This window comes from Giraffa tippelskirchi, chromosome 5 (genome assembly GCF_054371585.1).
Source record: "Giraffa tippelskirchi isolate mGirTip1 chromosome 5, T2T-mGirTip1v1.2.pri, whole genome shotgun sequence".
NCBI lineage: Eukaryota > Metazoa > Chordata > Mammalia > Artiodactyla > Giraffidae > Giraffa > Giraffa tippelskirchi.
Genome location: NC_137279.1, coordinates 125,856,786 through 125,883,385, shown reverse-complemented (window position 1 = coordinate 125,883,385; position 26,600 = coordinate 125,856,786). Strand labels below are relative to the sequence as shown.

The 26,600-nt window shown below is 40.0% G+C and overlaps 1 long non-coding RNA gene across 1 annotated transcript in view; it reads left to right on the top strand.

Moving 5' to 3' along the window:
* Positions 1-26,600, top strand: part of LOC145504894 (uncharacterized) — a 387,770-nt gene that overhangs the window by 290,014 nt on the left and 71,156 nt on the right. Inside the window, exon 6 of the long non-coding RNA XR_014052568.1 lies at positions 3,205-3,293. This is a non-coding gene — a long non-coding RNA (uncharacterized LOC145504894). The remainder of the gene's footprint in view (positions 1-3,204; positions 3,294-26,600) is intronic.

Below are 26,600 nucleotides of genomic sequence, written 5' to 3'. Positions count from 1 at the left end.
CTCTGTCTTTAGTAGTTAAGTGATACTACCTGGTTTTGAATGTTCCAGAATCCCACTTTACAATCAGGAAGTCTTTTCAGTGATATCAGTTCTCACTATCATCCCTAGCTCGAAAAAGACAGCTACTCACCACAGAACCTTTCCAGGAGGATGGTGGCCCCTCATTAATGCCTTTCACAGTGCATTAGTGAAGGGAGTATACTCTGCACTCTCTCAGGGAACATGGTATGGTGGGTATTCAGTTCACTCTAGTGTCTCGGTCTTTCTAAACCTTTCAGTTTTTTCTTCTGTTTTATGTCAGATAGGTTCTGGCATCTCATCTTGATTGAATTAGGTCACTTTGGAGTTCATATTTCAGTAATCATTCAAGTAAACTGTTGGAACCTCTCACATTTACTTAATTTTCTAAGTTAAACCATCATTTCACTTTAACTTAAACCATCAAAATATATTTGATTAGATCCAAAATTATATTTCATCCTTCTGGGTTAACTACCTTAGAATCTACTACCATATTGATTCTCCAAGTTTCTGCCAGTGTGTATTTGCAAAATCTTGCTGTTCATTTGGAATGTGAACTCTCCTCCCAAATATGACTTGGCACTTGCGTTCCTAGAGTATGTTGAGAACTGAGTAGTCATGAGGCAATGAGAGGTGATGAGGAGAATAGACATCCTTTTGGAAGACATCAGCCATGGAGAAGGTTATCACAGGGTCTTTAAGTATGATAAGGCTACCCTCTTCAAAATGTGGGAAATGGCTTTTGCTGGCAAGTAAGGCTCGATCAGTCCTGGGTGTTCATTGGAAGGACTGATGTTGAAGCTGAAACTCCAATACTTTGGCCACCTCATGCGAAGAGTTGACTCACTGGAAAAGACCCTAATGCTGGGAAGGATAGGGGGCAGCAGGAGAAGGGGACGACAGAGGATGAGATGGCTGGATGGCATCACCAACTCGATGGACATGGGTTTGGGTAGACACCAGGAGTCGGTGATGGACAGGGAGGCCTGGCGTTCTGCAATTCATGGGGTTGCAAAGAGTCGGACATGACTGAGAGACTGAACTGAACTGCGGCTCAGGGATATTAGACTAAAAATTTAACTCAATCTTGTCTAAGTTGAACAAAATTTCTTCTTTCCAGATGTCAGGCATTAGTTTCTTCCAAAGAATTTATAAAATTTCATGTAAAATTTTTGTTTCTAAATTCATTTCATATTGTAATTCTGCAACTCAAAATTATATTTTGTTTAGTTGTATCTGCTTTATGGGCTTCCCAGGTGGCTCACTGGTAAAGAATCTGCCTGCCAATGCAGGAGATGCAGGAGACACAGTTTCCATCCCTGAGTCAGGAAGATCTCCTAGAGGAGGAAGTGGTAACGCATTTCAGTATTCTTGCCTGGAAATTCCATGGACAGAGTGGCCCGGCAGGCTACGGTCCATGGGGTCACAAAGAGTCGGACATGACTGAGCCACTGAGGACACACATCTGCCTTAAGACTCCAAGAAATAAGAGGTTCTTTTATGGCCACCAAAGACAATTTCTGGTCTCTTATGTCTTGATGTCAGAGAAAGCTCATTCTTAGCTCTTGAAGTTACGATTATTACTGCAACTGTCAAGTTCCTGAGCAGTTTTGTCACTCAAAGTCTTACCTTCAATAGAAGGTTCATCCTAAATGGCCATAGGTAGTAATTTAAGTCATTTTGATACTGTTGCCTGATGCAGATTATCAGTCTCCCATTTGCCGTTGACAAGAGGATTACCACTTGTGTTCGAAGTTAAAGAGGTACATAATCCAGTGACAGAATTCTATCTTTGAGGGTCAGTTTCTGGAGTCCACTTATGTTACCAAGTACCATATCAGTCAAGGTTCAGAAATAAACTATGGTAGATATTTCATGAGGAGGGCTTTAATGTAAGGAATTGGTTACTTGGCATCCTAGTTACTTGATGTGGCATAACCAATTACCTCAAAATTTAATGGCTTAAAGCAATAAAGATTTATTATCTCACACAGTTTCTGAGCTTCAGAAATCCAGGAGCAGCTGAGGTCTCTCATGAACTTTTAGTCCAATTGTTGGGTGTGATGTTGGCTACTTGAAGACTCAACTGGGGATGGAGGCTCTGTTTCCAATATGGCGTGCTTTCATAGCTATTGGCAGGAGGCCTCAGCTTCTCACTGACAGTTGGCAAAAGGCCTCAGTTGCTCATTGCATTGACCTCCCCACAAGGCTGTTTGAATGTCCTTGTGACATGGCAGTGGCTTCCCTCAGAGAGAGTGATCTAACAGAAAGAACAGGAGGAAACCACGATACCTTTCATGACCTAGCCACATACCATCATTTCTGTCATATTCTGCTCATCTGAAACAACTAACGAAGTCCAGCCCACAGTCAAGGGGAGATGAATTAGGGTCCACCTTTTGAAGAGAGCAGTGTTCAAGAATTTGTGACATATTTTATACTATCACACACTGACATTAGAAGACTGAAAGAGCGGGAAGGGAATACCAAAGTAAGCCCCATATTAGTACTGTAGAAAGCTGCTGCTACTTTTGGGATTGAAGGAAAAAAAGAGCACTGGTATTTGTGGCCAGCATGCTGACTTTGAGTGATGGATGTCCTGTGGTGGTTGTGTGAAATCTCTCAGGAGGCTACCACTTGGCTAATCTTCAGCTTTCTGAGGAAGAGATGCAGTGAGACTGGTGTCCTCTGAGAGGTGCATGGTGTCTCTGGTACTCCATCACTGAAGGGGCATGGTGGCTTGTGGTTGTGCTGCTGAGTGGTGTAGCATTGTTGGTATTGTTGTTCAATTGCTCAGTCATGTCCAACTCTTTGCAACCCTGTGGACTACAGCACACTAGGCTTCCCTATTCTTCACCATCTCCCAGAGCTTGCTCAAACTCATGTCCATTGAATCAGTGATGCATCCAACCATCTTGTCCTCTGTTGGTATGTTCTCTGTTTTCTGCTGCTCGAGGAAAACTTACAGGAACCATAAATAGAAAAGAGTTTGTTCTTCCCTCCTCCTGTCTTTCAGTTTCACACCAATCTCTTTTGCTGACAGAAACGAAACAGGGGTCTACCTGGGAAGAGACTACTGAAATTATAGTGCAAAGAAGCAGAGTATGGATAGGTTATTTGACACAGAGAAACAATAGGTAACTAACTGGCACAGCTTGATTTTGGTTTATGTTTTTCTTTCAGGTACCACCTCTCAAATCTTCCTGCTTAATTCTTCATGCTGAACTGTGAAGGTCATCTTATGTGGTCCAGATCCCTGTTACCTCTTCACAGTACGTGGCTGGTGCCTGATATTAATTGGATATACTGTATTTGAAAAGTACTCAAGATAAACAGATTTGTGATAGATGGATTTCAATGGGATGAAGGTTTGGCAAGTTGAAATCATTTGGGGTCATCATGTATTTTAGACCCCCGATGACCCATTGGATATGTGGGAACAGAGGATGTACAGAGGTTGTATACCTGGAAGTCTCTATCAGGCCAATTGATATTGGTTCAGTCTCTCTTCCTTCTCCTCCACCATGTTGTTTTGGAAAATCTGGTAATTATTCTCCAGTTTATAGTTGTTCTGTAAGGCTTACTCTGGTCTGAGCTGGACCAAGTGACTTCCTGAGTGTTCTTTTTTTTTAATATCAAGATTTTATTTGTTTATTTAATGTGTATTATTTAAGAATGAATTCATTTGGCCATGCCAGGACTTAGTGTGGCGTGTGGCATGTGGCATCTTCAATTTTTGTGGCATTCAGGATTTCTAGTGGCAGGATGTGAACTTTTCATTGAGGCCTGTGGGATCTGATTCCCCACCCAGGGACTGAACTTCAGGCTCCTTGCATTGGGAGCGTGGAGTTTAAGCCACTGCCCCACCAGGGAAATCCGAGGTTTGCAGCTTTGAGGAAGTTTATGAATTGCGCACTCTTTAGAATCTCTTTGGCATCACAGGAATAGTCTGGAACCTTAGTCTTTGAACAAGGAGCCCCCATGGTCAGTTTTTTCTCACTCCTGTCTTCAAAGCCGTCATCCAATCCTAGCTACTTTACAATTCTTAGGCAGGTTTTATTCCAGTCTAAGCTCTGGGACCTGCCATCAGGAGCTCTAAGTTGCTCTGGTATTTGGTTTCCAGGGAGGGTTTGCATCCCAAGTAGGTAGAGCAGCTCAAATATATTTCTGCCATTTTAGCTCACACCCATGCTCTCTTTACATTCTCATTGCACACCCTTTAAGGGATGCTTAATGTTAAATTCAGGAAATATGATCAGGAATTTAATGGAAAAATGAACATTAAAAACTAGCAATTGGGTAAGATTTTCTAGTTCCTCTTCTGGTTGAAGAGCTTTTATTTGGCTTGACTACCCACTTCCTGGCCAAACAGTGGGGAGGGCTGAACTTATCTTTATCTCTGTCCTGCTTTTCCTTTTAGGGATCTCCTTCTTCTGCTTCCCCAGGTGCTGTTTTGTGTCCTGCTCTAACGGTGCCTTTGTGATTGGATGACATGATATAATTCACAACTACTCTGTGTGTTCATTTTCTCTACTCTTTGCATGTCTAATTTATACTTCACATATAATATGCCCCTAACTAAGCTCCTGATTCATATAACTCTCTCAAGCTTTTAGTTTCCTCCATCTTTCCATTTCAGTTGATGAAAACACCATCCTTCTAGTTGCTTAGGCCAAAACCCCTCAGAGTTATTCTGGTCCTTTTCTTTCTCTTATTCCTCTCTATCAATCTGTTACCAAATTCCATTGGCTCTACTGTTAGAATCTGCTCACTTCTTACTGTCTACTGCCACTGCTATCCTAGTCCATACCACTGTCATCTCTCAGCTTGATCAAAGGAATATACTCCCACCTGATTTATCTGCTTCCATCCCTGCCCCACCCTTGTCTCTTTGTAACATGATCCTTTAAAAATGAAGTCAGAGCATGTCACTCTTCTGCCCAAAACTCTCCAATTGCCCCTTGCCTCACTCAGAGCAAAAACCTGTCTTTAAAATATTTACAAAGGATCTTTGATGATCGGGCTTCTCACTAATCCTCTGAACCTCATCTTTTAATTCTTTTCCCTTTGTCTTCTCCATACTGCCCTCTTTGGTTTTTCTTTTAGCAAATCATACAGATTCCTCCTTCATGATTTTTGGATTAACTTTCCCCTCTGCCTATGATAGCCTTCTTGCTCACATATTGGCATTGTTTGTTCCTTCTCCTCTTTCAAGTCTTCTCTCAAATGCCACCTTCTCAGTGAGGACTTCCCTGATAATTGAATTTAAAATTGGAGCCCCCTTGACTTAGTGCCTGGCATGTTCTATCACTCTTCTCTGTTTTGTCTTTATTCAGAACAATAATCATTATTGAACAAACCCAAGAAGCCAGGTGAAAAATGCATTTTACATATGCATTGTTGATCATCTGTCTCTCCCCAGTATAATGTAAGCCATATGAGGGCGTGGGTTGTTGTCTGTTTTGTTCATCCTTGTGTCCTGAGTCCCTAGAGGAGTGCTTGGCACAGAGTAGGCCAAACTTCAGCAAATACTGGTTGAATGAATGAATAAATGAATGTAGGAATATACGCATAAAATAAATCTCTTAAATGTAATGTAGATGGTACTGGATGATTTATAAAGCACTTCTGTTTCTAAATCTAGGAAAGTGAAGCTCAGGCTGAGGTTCCTTCTGGGCTGCAGTAATAGCCTATACGTTTAACAGCTGGTAATAGGCTAGCACCGAGTCATCAGAATCTTTGCCACCCATAAACAACTACCCTGGCCTTACTGATAGTATGTATAGGCAAAATCCCACCACTGCTTCTATCCAGGATTTTCTGAATTTTAAAAGGATTCTCTTGAAGATTGAGAAGCCAAAGGTTATCATTTTGTAATAGAAATCCCAGCATTCCTGTATGCCAGTAGTAGGAAACAGTTGACAGTTCATCTCACCTCTAGAAAGTGTCTATTCTGCATACTTATAAAGTTAACCCTGAATTTTTATGTAAATCTCAGAGATCTAAACATACTAGGAATAGAATATGTGTTTATGTTTTCTCCTGGGTTAGTAGAATTTTTCCTGCCTTAGGTTAGTTGTTCAGCAGTCGAGTGGAGAAACAAAGGAATTTTTAGTGTTGAGTTCTTAGGAATATATTTGAGAAGGTTGACACTAAGAAGCAAGCCCTCAAGGAGCTTTCAAATGACACAATTAGCCTGCAAGGCCATCTCCAATCAGTGTCATCATTTTATAGAGGCACAATGCACATGACCTTAGCGTGCTGTGGTCATTGATACATTACAGAAAACAATATATGGAGAAGGCTTATGTAGAAAACAGTGACCTGATTGTCAGTTTACTGACAAAGTTAAAAATGATCCATTCATTTTCTTGATCATTCATTCAAGTATTTTTATTGAGTGTTTACTATTTACCACACACTTTTCAGGCATATGTGATACATGAAACTTCTTTTCCTGGAATGGGTTGCATATTTCATTCATTTTTTCATTCAACTTTGATTGAGTGCCAAATATGTGCTGGATACTGTACTAGGTTCTGGGTAAACAAAGTAAGTTGGTATGGACCTTGTCATTGGAGAACTCTCTCTCCAGGAGAAGGGAGACATGTTTTAAATATGTGGGCAAGGTGCAAGGGGAAGGCACAAAGGACGAGATGGTTAATTCTACCTCAGAGTTCTGGTGAGATAAATACAGATTCCTAGAGAAGGGAGTGTTTAGAATAAGCCTTGGCAAATGAGTAGGTGTTTGTTAGGGCAGGGGGTTAGAGGTGGGAGGCAGGCTTTGCAGGCAAAGGGATTCAGTAAGAGCAGAGGCAAAGTGTTATGAAAGCACATGGAAGAGTCAAGGAGTTATAAAAAACTTTGAAGTCAAGACAAGCATAGATAATTTAGGGTCTTCTATGTCATTTTAAGAATTTTGCTTTGTGTTCTGTAAACTGTGGAGAGCCTTTGAAGGATTTGAAGAAGGAGGGCTACATGATCTTTCTTGGCTTTTAAAGGTCACTGTCATTTTGGGAGCATTTGGAGAATGAATTATAGGAAGTGAGATTAGAGACAGGGAGTTAGTTAGGAGGTATTTCTGATTTGATATAAAAAGTGATGCAGGCTGAACTCTGGCAATCAAAGAAGGAAGGAGAAAAGGGTATAGGTATAAAAAATGGTAAGGCCATGGAATTGACAAGGTTTAGTGGAGCTGGGAGACAGAGGGAGATAAGATAAAGGGAAGAGTGAGGAAGGAATTCTTGCTTTCTTGCTTGAGTAATGGAGTAAATGGTGACATCTTCTCAGAGGAAAGAAACAGGATGAGAGCAGTTTCTTAGCGTTGGAGACGAGTCTGGTTTTGGAATTGACTGTGTGGTCTGGCTAGAGACCCATCCATAGCATCCACCAGTAGGAACTGGTAGGCTCACTGTGAAGAGGTTTGTAGCTGAGATGAGTTTGGGGATTACCAGCATGGGAGGGTGAACTGAGGAAGAGTCTGCACAAATACCTTCCCTGCAGGACTCCCCAACCCCTAAATCATAAATAGTTTCATCATCTGAAGTGGTTTTTTTTCAGTTAACATATTTGCATCAAGATCCCAAAAATGTAGCTGAAGGAGAATGGTGTAAACTGACTTAAGATGGTTCTAACCATTCAGTTCCACAGTTAAAAGCAGGGAGAATCTGCCTTAACTGAAGTGACGATTTCCATGTGACTTGGAGGCACTGGATATGAGGTGACTGGGTCCAGGTGATCCTTTTCCACTTCCCCTCATTGCTGGTTAAGACTTAAAGTAGAAGTGTTAGAACTGGGTTTAACACTTTTAAAGTCTATTCTCACTTGCTAAGAGCTGGGCCTTAACATTTGCCTATTTTACATCTAATATATATAATGTATATAAAATTACTTGTATATACTGTAATAATAACAAAATTTCCATGATTTGCCTCCAAAATATATCTTTGGTCCCATAGCATTCGATCAATACCTCTATTACGGTTCTAATCAAATACTATTAACACTATTTTTTCCATGACACTCTCTATTATTCTGTCTCTAAGGACAGAGACATCATCATTTTCATCACTGTATCCAGCGTCAAACAGTAGATATTCAGGTAAATTGAGTGAATGAATAATCATTTATGGAAGTGGCACCTGATTGGCCCTTTAAGTTTCAAAGCTCTTTAATCTAGGTTATTATTATTATTTTTTTTTGTAGTTGTAACTTCTCCTCTCTGGGAAGCAAATGATTGTATTATCCCTATTTTCTACATGAAGAATGCAAACTGAAGAGGTAAAGAGGCTTGAACATGTTACACAGCCATGAAGAGATGGTGCTTGAACCTGGGTTTTCTTATCCCAGTTCCTTATCTTTTCTCTCTGCACTGCTGAGCCTTCCCAAGAAGAGGCTTTGAAAGGGGAGGCGACTGAGAGCACTGAGTCCTCTAGAGAAGTATGGAGTAAATGAGATTTTGTCTCAGAACATGGAAGCTGGGAATAGAGGTGGAAAACCTACATCCACTGCCAATTTTGTCTAAAGTAGCGTTGAAAGCTAACATTTTATAAAGACACCACTGAGCTCAGATTTCCATGAAGGGCAGGTCAGCAGTAATCCTGGCATTATGTGCTCTCAGGTCTGTGACCACAACATAAATGCCAGTGAAAGAAATCTCATAGTCAGTTTGTGAACTCCAACTGAAAATGCAGGTGTGGTTGTAAAGAGCTAGGAATACGATGATTGTGAGTTACAAGGGCAGATGTTAAATATTCATCTCAGGAAGGATCATTGGAGTTTATAATAGTATTGACTGCTGCTGCTGCTGCTAAGTCGCTTCAGTTGTGTCCAACTCTGTGCGACCCCATAGACGGCAGCCCACCAGGCTCCGCCGTCCCTGGGATTCTCCAGGCAAGAATACTGGAGTGGGTTGCCATTTCCTTCTCCAGTGCATGAAAGGGAAAAGTTAAAGTGAAGTCACTCAGTCATGTTTGACTCTTTGCAACCCCATGGACTGTAGCCTACCAGGCTCCTCCATCCATGGGATTTTCCAGGCAAGAGTGGTGGAGTGGGGTGCCACTGCAATCTAGTTTTATTTTCTTGGTTCAAAAAAAAAAGCCTTCTGTTGCTACAGATTTCAAGTGTGATTTTTTTTTTTTTTTTTTTTTTTTAGATTCCGTGTTTAGGGGAAATAGATTCATTGAGGCAGAATTCAGTATGTTTTCAATAATGGGCAGGTAAAGTGAATTCTTAGAAAGTAAGTGCTATGATGGTTAAAATTAATCTAGTAGGAGATGTCCTACTCTACCATTTTGGGGGTAAAGTGAAAGTGTTAGTCACTCAGTCATGTCCAATTCTTTGCGACCCCATGGACTGTAACCCTCCACGCTCTGCTGCCCATGGAATTCTCTAGGCCAGAATACTGGAGTTGGTTGCCATTACATTCTCCAGGGCATCTTCCTGATACAGGGGTCACAGCCAGGTCTCCTGTATTGCAGGCAGATTCTTTACCGTCTGAGCCACCAAGGAAGATTGTTTTTTTTTTTTAGGGCAAGAGCTCTTTTACTTAGGATCTGTGGGGTGATACATAAAGGTCAGGTTAAAAAGAAAGAGAGGAGGAAAGAATGAAAGAAAGCGAGAATAAGACTTCTGCTCTCTTTTAAACATATAGATCTTTAGTTTTCCCACCTCTCCCTGCCCTCTCAGATAACGTTGACTGAATATCTCTGGATTATTCCTTCTGGCCCTACAGTGAGGTGGCATATATTGTCTGTTATAGTTGGAGCTTTAGACGGTGGTGAGCAAATGTCAATGCCTTCTTTTCTTACAACACCTAAAGAAGTGGAATGTGCTGCTCTGCTTTCTGATGTTTACATGTGCATGGGGGTTTCTGTGATTTCTCAATGTGCATGCAGAGCAATTTATTTCAAAATACCTTGCATTCAGTTCTTTAGTCACATCTTCTGGTACAGACACTTTCTTTCAAAGATCTTTCAAAAAGGGAGTGCTACTTTATATGGTCCTTATCCCCATAAAACAAGTCACTTCTTCTCCCTGACTAGGGCTTCTAGGTGTACCCCTCAACTCTGTTCTTTCTTTTTTTTTTGGTTTTCCCTTTGTCATTCATCAACAAGAAATGATAGCAAAAACAAAACCCAGATGTTTGACCACATGACCTTTCCATTGTCTTATCTTTTGGTCTGGTTCCATTCTATGATGAGAGAATGGCAAATCCTTGAAGGCAGGTGCCATACATATCCAGAATTTACCTTCAAGGACAAGTATTTTTAAGAAATTTGTTAAATTTTATATAGGACATATTATGAAACTTTGATGAAATGACCCCAGACATACTTCATTCTCTCTTTTTGTTTAATTTTTCTTTTTAGTGGCTGGTGAAAATAGGAAAAGGTGGGGGTAGGCATTTAGATGGGGAAAGACATCTCTCTAAATGTCAATACTTATGAAACACCATTTTAAACCTTTATAAATGATTATCTTCTTCTGTACTGATGAGGCAGTTTCACATTGCTGCTCAATTTATTTACTCAGGAGACCAATTTATTTCACTACCTCTGTACTAACTGTTTGCATTGACATCTAGGTCTGCTTTGAGCAAGCAACTGTGACAAGTTGTTTATTGAACTGTAAACAGGTATTGTCTGAATCTAAACAATGGCTTTATCTAATTAGGAGACCCTGGGTATCATCTCAGCCCCATGTGGCTGTGCTACCCAGTCTAGCATCTCCTGCAGATTTCCCATGGTTTTTGAAACCTTCTTGCTCACATTAAAACTCTTCATCACAAAGTAAAGAATATCCTTATTTTGTCCTATAACTTTACATACTGGCATTTTATGCAAAAAAGGACTGACTGTAATAAACTGAGCAAAGGTGGCCCAATTTAGCATGTTTAAATAAGAAAATGAAAACATGAATGAGATATAAAAAGAAAAGAAGAATGAATAAAGATGAAGTGGGTCTGTTGCTTAGGCTGTAAAAATATCTTGTATAAATTAGAAGACAGTTTCTTTCCAAAAGGGAACTCAATGAAATGATGGGATAGTTTTCAGACATGAAATGTACAGGTATGATTATGGAAAGCATAACAGGAGAGCTGAGGGGTGAAAAGTTAATTTTCTGGACTGAGATTGAAAGAGAACATGTTCGAAAGCACTTGGCAGCCCTCGTCTTACCTGCTGCTGCCTTGTGTCTGAAGATGCTAATTGGGCAGAGCAATCAATGTCTTTTGTTTTCAGCTGTCAGCACTTTTCTGAAAGTCTTTTGCCCAATACCAGAAGAGAGGAACTCTTAAGGAAGCTTCACTTTTTGGTAGCTATTATTATTACAGTTTTCTCTTGGAAGAAGAGAGTTAATTACAATTTTGAAAAAACAGTCACTGTAGTGAGATTTTCAAACATGAGGCCAAACATAGATATTTTTCTTAAAAAATTGGTAGGGGGATTGTACCCCAATGGCATACATGAAGAAGAAAAACCTATATCAAAGCAAGCAGGGGAGGTTTTTTTTTTTTTTTTTTTTTTTGGTCACTATATACCTCTCTGTTTATTTTATCCTAAAGACGGATTTTCTCACTCTTTTTTTCTCTTCCCAGGCGTTGAGAGTTGCTTTCTTGGTTGCCTCCTTAACGATTTGTGTAATTGGTTTCACTTGCTGAGGCCCAATTGGTAGGTTCATTGTGACTGCCTCATGAAATATGAATCTATTTAAAAATTAATCATAAATCAATATTAATTCAATAAAATATTTTAATCTGAGGTATGAATATTTTATACCGTCACACAGACATGCAGATTTCAAAAGCCATTTTCATGTTTCTGACAGGCTGTCCAGTTTTGCCAGGATGACATTCAAATATTCCTTCTCGCATTGCACTGTGCAGGCTCGAGCTGCCCAGGTCAATGGTTATGTTTATTCACACTGCTGAAGGAATGCAGATGAAATGCACACTGCCCAGGAACACAGAAAAGTTTACCTTGTTTAATCGAGTTTATAGTTTTCTCCAGTCTCTGCTTGGAATACACTTATAGGGAATCTCAGACAATTGTATAGGTTAATCCTTGTTCACACTGGGTTTGACTCATATCAGACCTGGCATGCCAAGGCACCTGAAGTCTGTCCCTGACAAGGGGCTGTAAAAAGATGGACTGCCACTGATCTAGGCGAAATGAGCCAGTTGCTCCCAGCTGATAAAACTGGAGATTTACTGGAGCAGACAGGCCAGAGCTTAAACAGGCTTCTCTCTCTATTGAAACCCTGTCTGTCACTTGAATCAGTCATCTCCCCTGTCAGGCATCATCAGCTAAAACAATGGAGTGGTGTCTGAGTTTAGCAGAAAAGAGGGTGATGTCAGATAACAGATAGGAATGTGTTATTCTGATCAGCAGGGTTGGGTCTCCTCTTGTGTTTCCTGGTCTGAATTTTGAGAGGATGGTTGCAACTCCAGGTGCAGGATAGAGCCATAAAGACTTTAGAACCAAGGTAATGACAATGAGGAGTGGAGGAAATGGTTTCAGACCTGATTCAAGACAAGAAGTGGTAGGTAATGGCTCAAACAATAATTTTCCTCCTGTTGGGATTTCCACCTTCATTTATCTTGGATGCATCTATGCTACCTGATGCTATGCTATTTTGGTGGACAGAAATAGGCTCCCAAGGAAGAAAATATAAACTGAATGTATTAAAAATACATCTGCTATGGTTTCTTCTTAAGGGAACAGTGGTAAATGAGGCAATTGAATTACAGAATGTTTTCTGTGCAAGGCCCAAGCCCTAGAGAACAGGTCTATGTAGGCTAGAATAGCCCCAAACTAGGAAGTGGATATTATGAACACAGTAGAGGATTTAAATAAGATGCCTAACAGAAAAGAACAGAGTCCTTTGCATCTCTGTGGGTCCCCAGAGCCACACGCAGAGCCTGGTGTGTAGGAGGCCCCCAGTAGACATTTTGCTGAAGGAATGAAGAATATACATATATATATATATATTCATACATTTATTCATATTTACATATATATATTCATTTTTGACAGTTATTTAATTTGCTTTTGCAGTGTTCTCTGAACACAAAACAGAGCTCTAGAATGATATATATACTTAACTTTTTCAGTAATTTATTATTGTATTTTCCTTTTAGAGGAGAAGGTTGCAGCTTTGTAAAAATGTATTGCTGCTGTATATTGAAGCTAAGGGAATGTCACCACATCAATCAGGTCCCATGACAGGGCTCTCTCTTCTGTGTGTGGCAGGCGCTGGCAGTAAATGTTCCTTCTGACGTGTCTCCTGGCACCGATATTACTCTCCTCTTCCATTTCCCCCTTATTTGATCAGTTGGTTTATTTCTTAGTGTACCTGAGTGGATTCCCTGGTCCTCTTTCATAAACCTATCGAGTGGGAGGTATGGATCAGTGCACATGGAAGGAGTCTGCTGCTAAATCAAGAGATGGCCTGGATAGGTTGGCCAGCAGTTTGGTTTCACTGAAGACCATGCCAGTTTCAGCACCACATCCTTGGAAACCCCTCAGTCCCAGGCAAAGAGAGACATTTGGCCATTCTAGACTCGGCATTGTGATAGCAAGTTGTTGAGCTTTATGCTGTAGGTTTCAGGTGAATGCTATACTTCTGGAAGTTACATAGGTTTGAAGACTGAGAAAGACTGTTATACATTTCATGATTTTGCCAATAATAATAATATATGAAAATAATAGCCATATAGAATAGAAATCACCCACTAGGAGATTTTATTAAGCTCCATTCAGACTCATTAACCACATTTAGTATCAGTGTACAAAAAGGATCTGGCATAAGAACCACAGATTTTTAGCAGCATAGGGTTAGCTGTGTTCTTCCATGGAGGACCTGACAGCCCCACTGATAGACCATTGGTCACATTCAATCTCCTTGCTTCTGCCCTCTCTACTGTAGTCAACAGAGATTACAGATAGGAACTGTAGTGGGCTCACTGTGAGTGGAGCTATTTGTTGGTGTTTGCCCACTAGCTCATAACTTTAGGGGCAAGGATATGGCCTTATTCAGCCATACATTCTCCCCCCAGGCCTTGTGGCTTGGTGGGGTGGGGCACTCTTTTGGTTTTTTGGATACTGCTACTCATTTAGCAATAGTGTTGGTATATAGGGGCTTCTCAGGTGGTGCTAGTGGTAAAGAACCTGCCTGCCAATGCAGGAGACGTAAGAGAGACTGGTTTGATCCCTGGGTTGGGAAGGTCTTCTGGAGGAGGGCGTGGTAACTCACTCCAGTATTCTTGCCTGGAGAATCCCATGGACAGAGGAGCCTGATGGGCTACAGTCCATAGGGTTGCACAGAGTCAGACATGATTGAAACTACTTAGCACGCATGCACTGGTATATGAGCCTCACATTTGCAGTTCTTTTCTCTCACTTTCCCCTCCTCTCCATCTTCTCCAACCTACCAACACCATTGGAGTTTACTATGGCTCCTTCCCGTGGGAAGTGGGTGGGGGAAACCTCAATCATTTATGTGGGGATGACAAATCAGGTTTTCCTGATTCCTGTGTATGTAGGTATATGTGTGTGTGTGTGTGTGCACGCACGTATTCATACACAGATGAGAAGAAGGATACACGGTGGATTCGTTCATATTCACGTATCTTTTCATTTGGGCAGATTTTAATATCCAGGCACTTGTCTATGTCTTCCAAACTGGGAGAAAAGAAAATATATCATTGTTCTGTTGCCTAACAGGAGCTGTTCCAGCTGTTTGGAGAGAGGCCATATGTAAATGCCCCAAAGGTATGCCATTTTAAAGGATGATACTTTATTTAATAGTTAATGTTTCTATTTCCAATAATTTAATTGCTTTGTTGTGGAAAGCAGTATGGCATATTATGGAAAACCACATTGAGTGCAAATGCTAGTGTTACTGTGATCTTAGGCAGGTCACTTAAATTTCCTGAGCTTTATTTTCCTCAACTTGAAAGTGGGATAACATCTGCCTTGTAGGGTTTTTTTTGACATTTAGTTAGAAGTCTTGTATGAAGAACTGATCACTGGTACATCATGATGAATGTATAAATGGCAGCTATTTAAAAATAAGGTAGAAAATTCAATTCAGCCTAAGAATGTGCTTTCAGATATTAACTCAGCCTCACCAGGAATTGGGCTGTCCTGGGAGTCGGTGAGCTCCTCCACATCATTCCGTTCAGTCACTCAGTAGTGTCTGACTCTTTGCGACACCATGGACTGCAGCACGCCAGGCCTTCCTGTCCATCACCAACTCCCGGAACTTACTCAGACTCATGTCCATCGAGTCGGTGATGCCATCCAGTCATCACATCCTCTATTGTCCCCTTCTCCTCCCACCTCCAATCTTTCTCAGCATCAGGGTCTTTTCAAATGAGTCAGTTCTTTGCATCAGGTAGCCAAAGTATTGGAGTTTCAGCTTCAGCATCAGTATTTCCAATGAATATGCAGGACTGATTTCCTTTAGGATGAACTGGTTGGATCTCCTTGCAGTCCAAGGGACTCTCAAGAGTCTTCTCCAACCCAACAGTTCAAAAACATCCATTCTTTGGTGCTTAGCTTTCTTTATAGTCCAACTCTCACATCCATACATGACTACTAGGAAAACCGTAGCTTTGACTAGACAGACCTCTGTTGGCAAAGTAATGTCTCTGCTTTTTAATATGTTCTCTATGTTGGTCATAGCTTTACTTCCAAGGAGCAGGCATCTTTAATTTCATGGCTGCAATCACCATCTGCAGTGATTTTGGAGCCCCCCAAAACAAAGTCTGTCACTGTTTCCATTGTTTCCCCATCTATTTGCCATGAAGTGATGAGACTGGATGCCATGATCTTAGTTTTCTGAATGTTGAGTTTCAAGCCAACCTTTTCACTTTCCTCTTTCACTTTCATCAAGAGGCTCTTTAGTTCTTCTTCACTTTTGCCATAAGTATGATGTCATCTGCATATCTGAGGTTATTGCTATTTCTCCTGGCAATCTTGATTCTAGCTTGTGCTTCATCCAGCCTGGCATTTCTCATAATGTACTCTGCATATAAGTTAAATAAACAGGTGACAATATACAGCCTTGTCATACTCCTTTCCAAATTTGGAATCAGTCTGTTGTTCCATGTCCAGTTCTGTTGCTTCTTGACCTGCATACAGATTTCTCAGGAGGCATGTCAGGTGGTCTGGTATTCCCATCTCTTTCAGAATTTTCTACAGTTTATTTTGATCCACACAGTCAAAGGTTTCGGTGTAGTCAATAAAGCCAGAAGTGGATGTTTTTCTGGAACTCTTGCTTTTTCAATGATCCAGCAGATGTTGGCAATTTGATCTCTGGTTCATTTGCCTTTTCTAAATCCACCTTGAACATTTGAAGGTTCATGATTCATGTACTGCTGAAGCCTGGCTTGGAGAATTCTGAGCTTTACTTTGCTAGCGTGTTAGATGAGTGCAATTCTGCTGTAGGTTGAACATTCTTTGGCATTGCCTTTCTTTGGGATTGGAATGCAAACTGACATTTTCCAGTCCTGTGGCCACTGTTGAGCTTTCCACATTTGCTGGCATATTGAGTGCAGCATTTTCACAGCATCATCTTTTAGGATCTGAAATAGCTCAACTGGAATTCCATCATCTCCACATCATTGGAGGCACTTAAAACAAGACTGGATCGTTATCTTTCTGGGATATAATATAGGGAATTTCTATACAATGTAGATTTCTATTTTTAGTAAACCGTATTTGTTTGGTAATTAAAAGAAACACTTCCTGATCATTTGCAAGGTAAATATTAATATATGAAGTTGGTAGACTCAAGTGCAGACAAGAACTTGCTTCCAGAGTGGGGAACCCAGGAGTAGTCTTCCTTTTAGAATGATATTTTATATCCCTCTTGTCCAGGCTGTTCTAGGAAGAACTGGAGAACAGAGGACTAAAGAACCTGGGATGTCTTACTTCCACTTTGTCCTCATGGCCCCCTGACTCCTTCATTTCTATCCTTAGGATTCCCTCTACTGCCAGAGGGCTAGTGAGGGAAATTCGGAGAGGAAGTCTCCAAGAAGGGTGTGGTCACTTAGTCTCATAGCCCAGAAAGCCCCTGGTGAAGTGAGTCTGAGAAGGTTGAGAAAGAAAGTTTGAGAGTGAGTGAATAATTTCCAATGTTTGTGTGCGTTGTGAATTCCTGTGCATTAACTTTGTTATGACAGTGTTTGAGGGAGCTTCTAAAAATACTCCTCTTGTAAGGGGTTCAAGATGACTCCATTTTTGGTGACATTTGAGTGTTTGTATATGATGTGAGAAAAAAAAGAGTGATGGCATTGCTGAAGTTTTTAAGAACAATGTTTTACTAATTTTAGTATTCTAGGCCCCTTGGACTGTAAGCTATGGGGCTGTTGGTTTTATGTTATCAGCAGTTTTCTTTGTGTTCTTAGGACCAGGAAATGTAACTTCCCTTTAAATAATGATGCTTTAAAATTTGTTAAGGAACTTAAAACATCAGATTCTCTGCAAAAAAGATTACATTTTTTTAATTGGTATATAGTCGACACACAGCATTATATTAACAGATGTACAACATAGTGATTCAATATTTATATATATTAAGATTAAATTTTTAACTTAAAAGTTTGAGATATACAGCATTTTCTTTAAATCATATGGATTCTTAGATATTTAGAAAACACTTTAGGGGAAAAACATCTTTTCACTACTAGGCTGAATCTAAGGTATTGGAAAATTGCTCAGGACCATTTGGACATCTAATTACTCTCTACCTGAAACAATGTTTTAGTGTCTCTGATGTAAGAAGTTATAGAGTCTTAAGTCCGGGCTTTCTAGTTTACCCTCAAACTCTCCTTCCCATTAATCCTCTGACTTCCACTTTAAGCTTTCAAGTTTTTAATGGAATTAAAAAAATGAACTAGAACTACTTTTCTGTCACATTTTTAACTGAAAAAATGTACAGAAATGAAACTCCAAATAAATACTACATGTTGGGAGGAGGTAGAAGATAAATATTATCCATGGTTTATAGTTACTTTACATCAACGACTTAAGACGTTTAAGATATTATTTACTCTAAAACATTTATTGGTTGAACATTTTGGATATTTTGTGGATGTGTCAGTTAGGTTCCCATCAGGGAAAAGTCATTCTCTCTAGGTGTTTCAACAGAGAAAATTTAATATTTAAAATTGCTTTCTCAGGTGATGGAGAGGCCCCAAAGTCCCATAGTGTGTGATACAGTATCCCAGATGGCAATAAGAACAGGAAGTCACCACTGTTCCTAGTGCTGGAATAATAAAAGAAGTTGGGGTTGTCAGAATCCAGAAGCTGGGCTGTCTTGTGGGTGACATAACCACAGCATAAAAGAGAAAATTCTAAAAAGAATTTTATGAAAATTTATAAAAAAGAATTTTCTAAAAGAAATAGTAGCAGTTAGCTTCTCTGGAGTCACAGAGAAGGCTTAGTCCCTGACATTATCCCAAGGAGTCTAGGAAATATGGTTTGCTATGATTCAGAGCAGAGCGAGACAAAGATGGTGAATTTGTTTAAGAATGTATAGGAACAAATGACTGAGGTACTGGGAATCAGTGTAGATGTTGTTTGATGCACAAAGATATACATTCTTTTTGGCATCAGAGGGGAGGTAGCCATCCTTTCATCATCTTGCATCTTGGATAGCATCTCCAGAATGGTGGCTGATTTGCACTGATTATGCCTTCCTTACTTCTTATTTTGTAAAGGTCCAGCATAACCCATCCATGGTGGGCGTGAAATAATTAAATAGTTTAAGCATAGGTGGCTGTAGCCAAGGTATGATGCTTAAAACTGTGAGACACCAAGTGTTATGCTCAGTTTAGATAATGCTCTCTTTATTCCAGTGTTGTGGGAACTGAAGGATCTACTGACTGGCAAGTGTATTCATTCCTCTAAGACACAGACCAGATGGACTCAACAGAGAGATGTGGCTCAATGAAAATGACAAAATCCATGTATAGTTAAAAAGGCAACAGTCATCCTGAAGAGAAAGAGGAGAAGAGTTCTCATGTTTTAGCACTTGTGCAGGTCTGAACAATAGCAGATAGGAACAAGATGTGCAAAAGCTATAGAGATACAGTTATAAAAGACTTGACACTTCAAATATAAACTTTGAGCAATTGCTAACAGAGGGGTTGAGAAGTCCTTATCATGGAAATAAAAACTGAGATGAAAGAAAACAGCAGTTCCAATTTTCGATAGGATAGGATACAGAAGAAGATCTGTGGATGATTTTTTAAAATGATGAACGGAAAAGAATCCAGACGGTATCAGAACATCTACATTTCCCTTGCAGATTGATTAGTTCCCTGGTGGGAAGAGATAGCAAGGCAATGCCTGAACAATGCAGCATATTTTGTTTATATTTTTAAAGATGGTCTAACTATTTAGTTTGTTCTTGTCTTTGACAGCTATTACATGACCATTATGTGCCAGGATAAAAAGATACACTGTGCTGGATGTTCATGACCCTGACAGCTTAAGAGTTTAGAAGAAAATATTAATTAGTGACCAAAAAGCTCCAGAAAAATTGACTTGTTATTATAGAGGATGTGAGGGTCCTGGGGAAGTACCTTAGAGGAGTACCTAAATTAGATGGGGTGCAAAGGAGTACAGGGGAAAGATTAGGGGGAAAAACAACTAAATTGAGCCTTTGAGGATGAGTAGGAGTTGTTCAGGAGGAGGGTGGTTGGGGAGAGCATTCCAGGCAAGAGAAAAGCACTATGCATGCAAGAAAAACATGATATTTTTTAAGGATCTGAAATAAATTCAAAATGGCTGGTGGGTAGATGGTTCTGTATTAAGTGACAAGATAAGAGGTGACATAGGTAGGCAGGATTCAGGTCCTTGTAAGTCATATTGAGAAATTAAGGTTTAACTCATTCATTCATTGATCCATTTATTCATCCCTTTAATACAGTTTTTAGCTAATCCTAGGGGACCCACGGAGAAGGCAATGGCACCCCACTCCAGTACTCTTGCCTGGAAAATCCCATGGACGGAGGAGCCTGGTAGTCTACAGTCCATGGGGTCGCTGAGAGTCGGACACGACAGAGCGACTTCACTTTCACTTTTCCCTTTCATGCACTGGAGAAGGAAATGGCAACCCACTCCAGTATTCTTGCCTGGAGAATCCCAGGGACGGTGGAGCCTGGTGGGCTGCCGTCTGTGGGGTCGCACAGAGTCGGACACGACTGAAGCGACTTAGCAGCAGCAGCAGCAGCAGGGGACCCACATGCTAGGTTCTTGGCACAAAGCATAAAAAAGACATGTCTTCTACACATAAAGAACCTAATAGTCTATACAGAGAGAAAAAGGAAAAAGAAAAAAACAGTTTCAATAAAGCATGAAAAGTCCTATGATAAGACCTCTATGCTAACACTTGGTTGCTATGCAAACATGCAACAGAGGCATTCACTTGGGTTTCATCTGTGGAGCTAGTGGTGGCTGAGGACATAAGAATGATGTTCCAGAAGAAATGGCATTCAACATAAAATCTAAAGCATTATTGGGAATTAGGAGAAAAGATAGAGGTAGCAGTGTTCTAAGCATATGAAAGTGCATGTGTAAAGAGCTGAAAGCAAGAAAGAACATGCTCCATCTGAAGACATGAAAACACTTCTGTGTGATGAAAGAATACAGGTATTCCTCATTTTACTGTGCTCTGCAAATACTGTTTTGTTTTGTTTTTACAAAGTGAAGGTTTGTGGCAGATTGATAGTTAGCATTTTTCGCAATACAATATTTTTAAATGAAGATAGATATATTGTTCTTTTAGATATAATGCTACTGCACACTTAATAGACTATACTAGAGTGTAAACATAACTTTCATATGCATTGGGGGACTGAAAAATTCTGTGACTCGCTTAACTGTGATATTTGCTTTGTTGAGGTGGTCTGGAACTGAAGCTGCAAAATCTTTGAGGTCTGCCTGTAAAAGGTTTGAAACCGTGTTAAGGAGTGTGGATTTATCCTAAGAGCACTGAGAGGAAAGACTTAAGATTGATTATTCAGTACAATTACTAAACAGAAGTATAAAGAAATCAATGAATTTCCTATATATTAACCATAATTATTTAAAATGTAATTGTGAACAAAAGGTATGAACAATATTATTGCTGCTGCTGCTGCTGCTAAGTCGCTTCAGTCGTGTCCGACTCTGTGCAACCCCATAGATGGCAGCCCACCAGGCTCCGCTGTCCCTGGGATTCTCCAGGCAAGAACACTGGAGTGGGTTGCCATTTCCTTGTAATGGCAAATCCATGTGAAGTGCTGTGACTGGCACCAAGTCCTCTGCTCTGAGGCCCTCTGTGGAACCTACATCTCCTGGTTCAGTGTTCTTCAGGGCACTATACTGTTCCAGAAACTCCCCCGTGCAATTTCCATCTCTGCTCAAATGTTTTCTCCTCCACTAGGCTTCTCAGTCCCCTTTCACCCCAAATACAGTAAGGGGACAAGGCTTCAACTCTGTACCTGCCTGGAGGCAGCCTAGGGATATGCAGTCTGCGTGGGGCTCCCCAGGCTAGGACCTTGCCACCTCAGTGCATGGAGAAGGGCAGTGGCGCCTGAGTCTGGGTTCTGTCCTGATGCCCTGTCCTTAATCTCACTGACTTCATTTTCCACATATTCTTTTTCTAACCTGCCCTCATTCTTGCTTTTGGAAGTTCTCCCCTGTCAAAACTTATTTGCTTTCCAGTGCTTCTGGACTGTTTCCGTTTTGCACATACTGTTTTGGATAACATATTGAAATTTTTAAAATGCTGTTTTATGATTCTATGGCCATGTACAGAAGTTTCCCAGCATGCTGACCACAATGAACAAATTTCTGTCAGTAAAGGCAAGGGGTGTGGACAGCCCAGATGTTAACTGGTTGAAGATTCTCTTTCTAAATCTTAGTTAAATGACCTAAGCCTGTTACTTTGAAATTACCATAAAGCCTTTGGAAAAGACATTTACCTGGCTATGTTTAAATTTCTAAGGCCATGGCTTCAAGGGAAGAAAAAAAAACCCGGGGAGAATTTATTTGCTCAATACTTTCTGTGGTGATATTTTTATTTTGTATTTAACATACAATCCAACCAGTCCATCCTAAAGGAAATCAGTCCTGGGTGTTCATTGGAAGGACTGATGTTGAAGCTGAAACTCCAATACTTTGGCGACCTCATGCGAAGAGTTGACTCATTGGAAAAGAGTCTGAAGCTGGGAAGGATTGAGGGCAGGAGGATAAGGGGACAACAGAGGATGAGATGGTTGGATGGCATCACCGACTCGATGGACATGAGTTTGTGTAAACTCCAGGAGTTTGTGATGGACAGGGAGGCCTGGCGTGCTGCAATTCATGGGGTCTCAAAGAGTCAGACGTGACTGAGTGACTGAACTGAACTGAATATATAAACCCAATGCTTCCACATTTTATCATAGTTTAGGTATATTTAAAATATCACATGCTACCAGCATAAGTGTGAAACTTGTTTACTGAATTTCTTCCTGAACTGAGTCCAGACACTCCTTAACTTAGAACAAATCACACATACAAAATGAAGGTAAAATGCCAACATCCAGAGCAAGGCAAGTAAATATTTTCATGAGCACTGCTGGAATAGAAGAATGAACACTGGTCTTGGAGTAAGAAAAACTGGGTTTGCAACCCAACTTTTCTAATTAGTAGCAATGGCACTGCAGATAAACCTGAGCCTTGATTTTCTCATATGAAATTAGGTCAGTGGAGCCTTCCTTATTCTCTCTTATTTGTTCACTCATGAGTTCATGACTCTTACTGAATGCCTAATATGGGGTAGATATTTTGTTAGCTAAACAGACACTTACAGTCTCTGCCTTCATAGGTTGTCATAAAAGTCAAATGAGACAATCATAGCAAGCGCTACCATTTATCAAATGCCTACTATGTACCATAGACTTCGCATTATTCTCTCTGTTATACTGTGTGCCAGGGACTTACATACATTACCTGTCATCATCCTCACTTAAACTTCAGGGTTTGTGAGGTAACTGAAGCTCAACTAAAAAAAGTGTCTAAAGTCATGTAACTTCTACATGGTCAAGGTGGATCTCACCACCTGGAACCAAGGTGGATCTCATTCAAATAACCTTGGTTTTCCAGTACAGCCTGTGAATATGAAAGTTCTTTACAAACATAAAGCACCAAATAAAAAGAAATATTACTTACTATTATTATTATCTATACCTACGTGTGATGCTGTAAAAACACCTCAAAACCAAAACCCAAACGGGCAATGGGTTTAGTTGTGTTACTACGGGGATTCTCATGAAAAAGGCTTAGATTCCTGGTTTTACAGTTTGAGATTCCTATTCTCTTTTTCCCCAGTGGGTACATATTGCTGTCATCCTTTTTTTGCCTACAGATCATGGCTGGGCTCTTGGTAAGCACATTATTCTTTTAAGAAGACAATTGGAGTGTTTTTGATGGAGAATCACTGTGTCAAGGAGGTTGTGTACCTCCTTGATGATGAAAATGCCAATTTCTCATAAAAAAGCAAAAACTCTCATTTCAAAAGGTTGAATATAATGTTACTTAACTAATTTCAAATGGCTACTTTTAGGTCACTGAAAAATATAAGTAAGGATAGTCTCTGAGGTCTGTAACATTTTCATTTGATTCAAGAATGGATAAATTTTAATTCACTTTAACCTCTTGCCTTTTGATATTTGGCTCTTCTGACAGGAAGAATTTGTCTACTGTAAGGTTTGTTTAATACTATAGCCTGCCTTAACCAGGAAAATGTATTCATATCATCATGATAGCTAAATAAGGTCACAAGTTTTTTGACATAAAATACATGTACTGTTTCAATAGCTTTATTGAAACTTTAATTGAAATATAACATGCATAGAAAATTATAAACACTAGAAGTGTATTTTCACCAAATAGGCTATTATGAGTCCCCAAAAGCCTTGCTCTTGCTGTTACTCAAGTATGCTATGCCCAAAGGTAACCATTATTCCGATTTCTATTATAAGAAATTAGTCTTATCTGCTTTTGAACTTTATATGAATGGCAATAGCATCCTACAATATGTACCTTTTGGTGTTTGGCTTCATTCTTGCATACATTATGTTTGTGAGATTCATCCATTCTATTCTGTGCAGAAGTTCATCCATCTTTAAGGCTGTGTAATGATCCATTGTATGAATATGCCACAATTTATTTCTTATTCATTCCACTTTTTGTAGGCATTTCAGTAGTTTTGAGTTTGTAGCTGTTAAAATGACTACTGCTTTGAATATTTGTGTATATGTCATTTGGTGCACGTATGTATACACTTCTTATGGGTGTGGGCATGGTGATGAAATTGCTGGGTGTCAGAGTTTTAAAATTTTATGCTTGAGTAGATACCACTAGCTTTCCAAAGTGGTTATGAATCTGCAAACCAGCCCCCATGTCCCTGTCCTCTGAAGTAAAAGGCTTTTGCTTTAGTCTCCCAGGTCTCCCCTGAGTCTTAAAAGTCTGGCTCAAGTGTTATTGATTAGTAAATGTGAAGATATAGAAGCAAAGAATGGCTCTTGGGCCAGGAAAATGATTAAAATTTAAACTATAAACCAGAGTCACCTAACTCCTAGTTCCCTGAAAAATAGCGGTAAAGGTCCGATACACCTTCCTAGGTTGTTTTTACAGGAAACAGATCCCACTAGATGAAAATTAACTGCAAGCGTGCACACTGAAGACTGAATAAAACCAGAAGATTCGTGATGCTCAAAACTTCACCTTGAATGCCAACTAATCTGAGACTTGTGCATAAGCTGCTCAGGGCCCCTGCAGCCTCCCTCCCTCACATTACCTTTAAGAAAGCCCTTTGCCTGCCCTGAGATGTTAAGATGGTTTTTACATACATTGGTCCCCCATCTTCTCAGTCAGCTGGCTTTGCTTGCCTTAACACCTTGTCACTTGACTTATTGGCTTATCAGGCAGCAAGTAGCTGAACCTGAGTGCAATAACAGTTGCACTAATTTAAAAGTCTCACCAGAAGTATATGAGAATTCTGATTGTTCTACAGTCTCACCAGATGTTTTAATATTAACTATTCTGGAGGGGTATAATGGTATATCCTTGTAACCTTAGTTTACATTTCCCTAATGACTACTGAGAAGGGGTGACAGAGGATGAGATGGTTGGATTGCATAACTGACTCAATGGACAAGGGTTTGAAGAAACTCAGAGAGGTAGTGATGGACAGAGAAACCTGGCATGTTGTAGTTCATGGGGTTTCAAAGAATCAGACACAACTTAGCAACTGAACAACAAACAGCAACAACAATGATTACTGAGGTTGTATATTTTTGCCATATTTTTATTGGCCATGTCTATACCTTCTCTTGTGATATGTCTTTTAGTAGGTAGAAAAACGGAGAAGGCAATGGCACCCCACTCCGGTACTCTTGCCTGGGAAATCTCATGGACGGAGGAGCCTGGTAGGCTGCAGTCCATGGGGTTGCTAAGAGTTGGACACGACTGAGCAACTTCACTTTCACTTTTCCCTTTCTTGCACTGGAGAAGGAAATGGCAACCCACTCCAGTGTTCTTGCCTGGAGAATCCCAGGGACGGGGGAGCCTGGTGGACTTCCATCTATGAGGTCATACAGAGTTGGACAAAACTGAGGCGACTTAGCAGCAGCAGCAGCAGCAGGAGGTAGAAAAATGTCTCTCCTAAGATGTTCATGTCCTAATTTCTGGAAACTGTGAATAATATTAGGTTACCTGGCAAAGGAGAATTAAGGCTGCACATATTACTAGAATTAAGGTTGCTAATCAGCTGACTTTAAAACAAGGAGATTATCTTGAATTGCTGAGGGAGACCCTGTATAATAACAAGAAGGAATTAGAAGAGAGAACCAGAGATGGCAATGTGAGAAAGACTCATTCAATGTTACTGTCTTTGAAGATGGAAGAATGGGGCCACAGACCCAGGAATGCTGGCAGACATTAGAAGCTGGAAAAGGCAAGGGAACAGATTTTGTCCTAGAACCTCCAGAAGAGGTGCAGCCCTGCTAACATCTTGGTTTTAGCACAATAAGACCCAATTCCATAGCTAAACCATTGACAATACATTTGTATTGTTTTTATCCACTAACATTGTCATAATTTGTTAACAAGTGTAGTAGGAAATTGATACTTGTGCTTTTAGTCTTTTTCCCATATTTCTGTTGGGTCTGTATTTTTGATTTGTAGAGGTTATTGATGAGTGTTTTACTGAGTTTGTTTAAGATTTTACATCTATGTTCTTAATAGAAGTTCACATAATTTTCCTTTTTTGCAATATCACTGTTAGTTTTGGTAACAAGTTTTTGCTAACCAAATTGAAATCACTTTGGGATGTGGTCCTTCTTTTTTCATTCTCTCATAAAGCAAATATAAGATTACTGTTATTTGTTTCTTAGATGGAGGAATTTGCCAATGAAACCATATGGGCCTGGAATTTTCTTTCTAAGAATTTTTAATTAAATAATTTAATTTGCTTAGTAGACATAGGATTATTCATTTTCTATTTTTTTTTATTCTGGCTTTGATAATCTATATTTT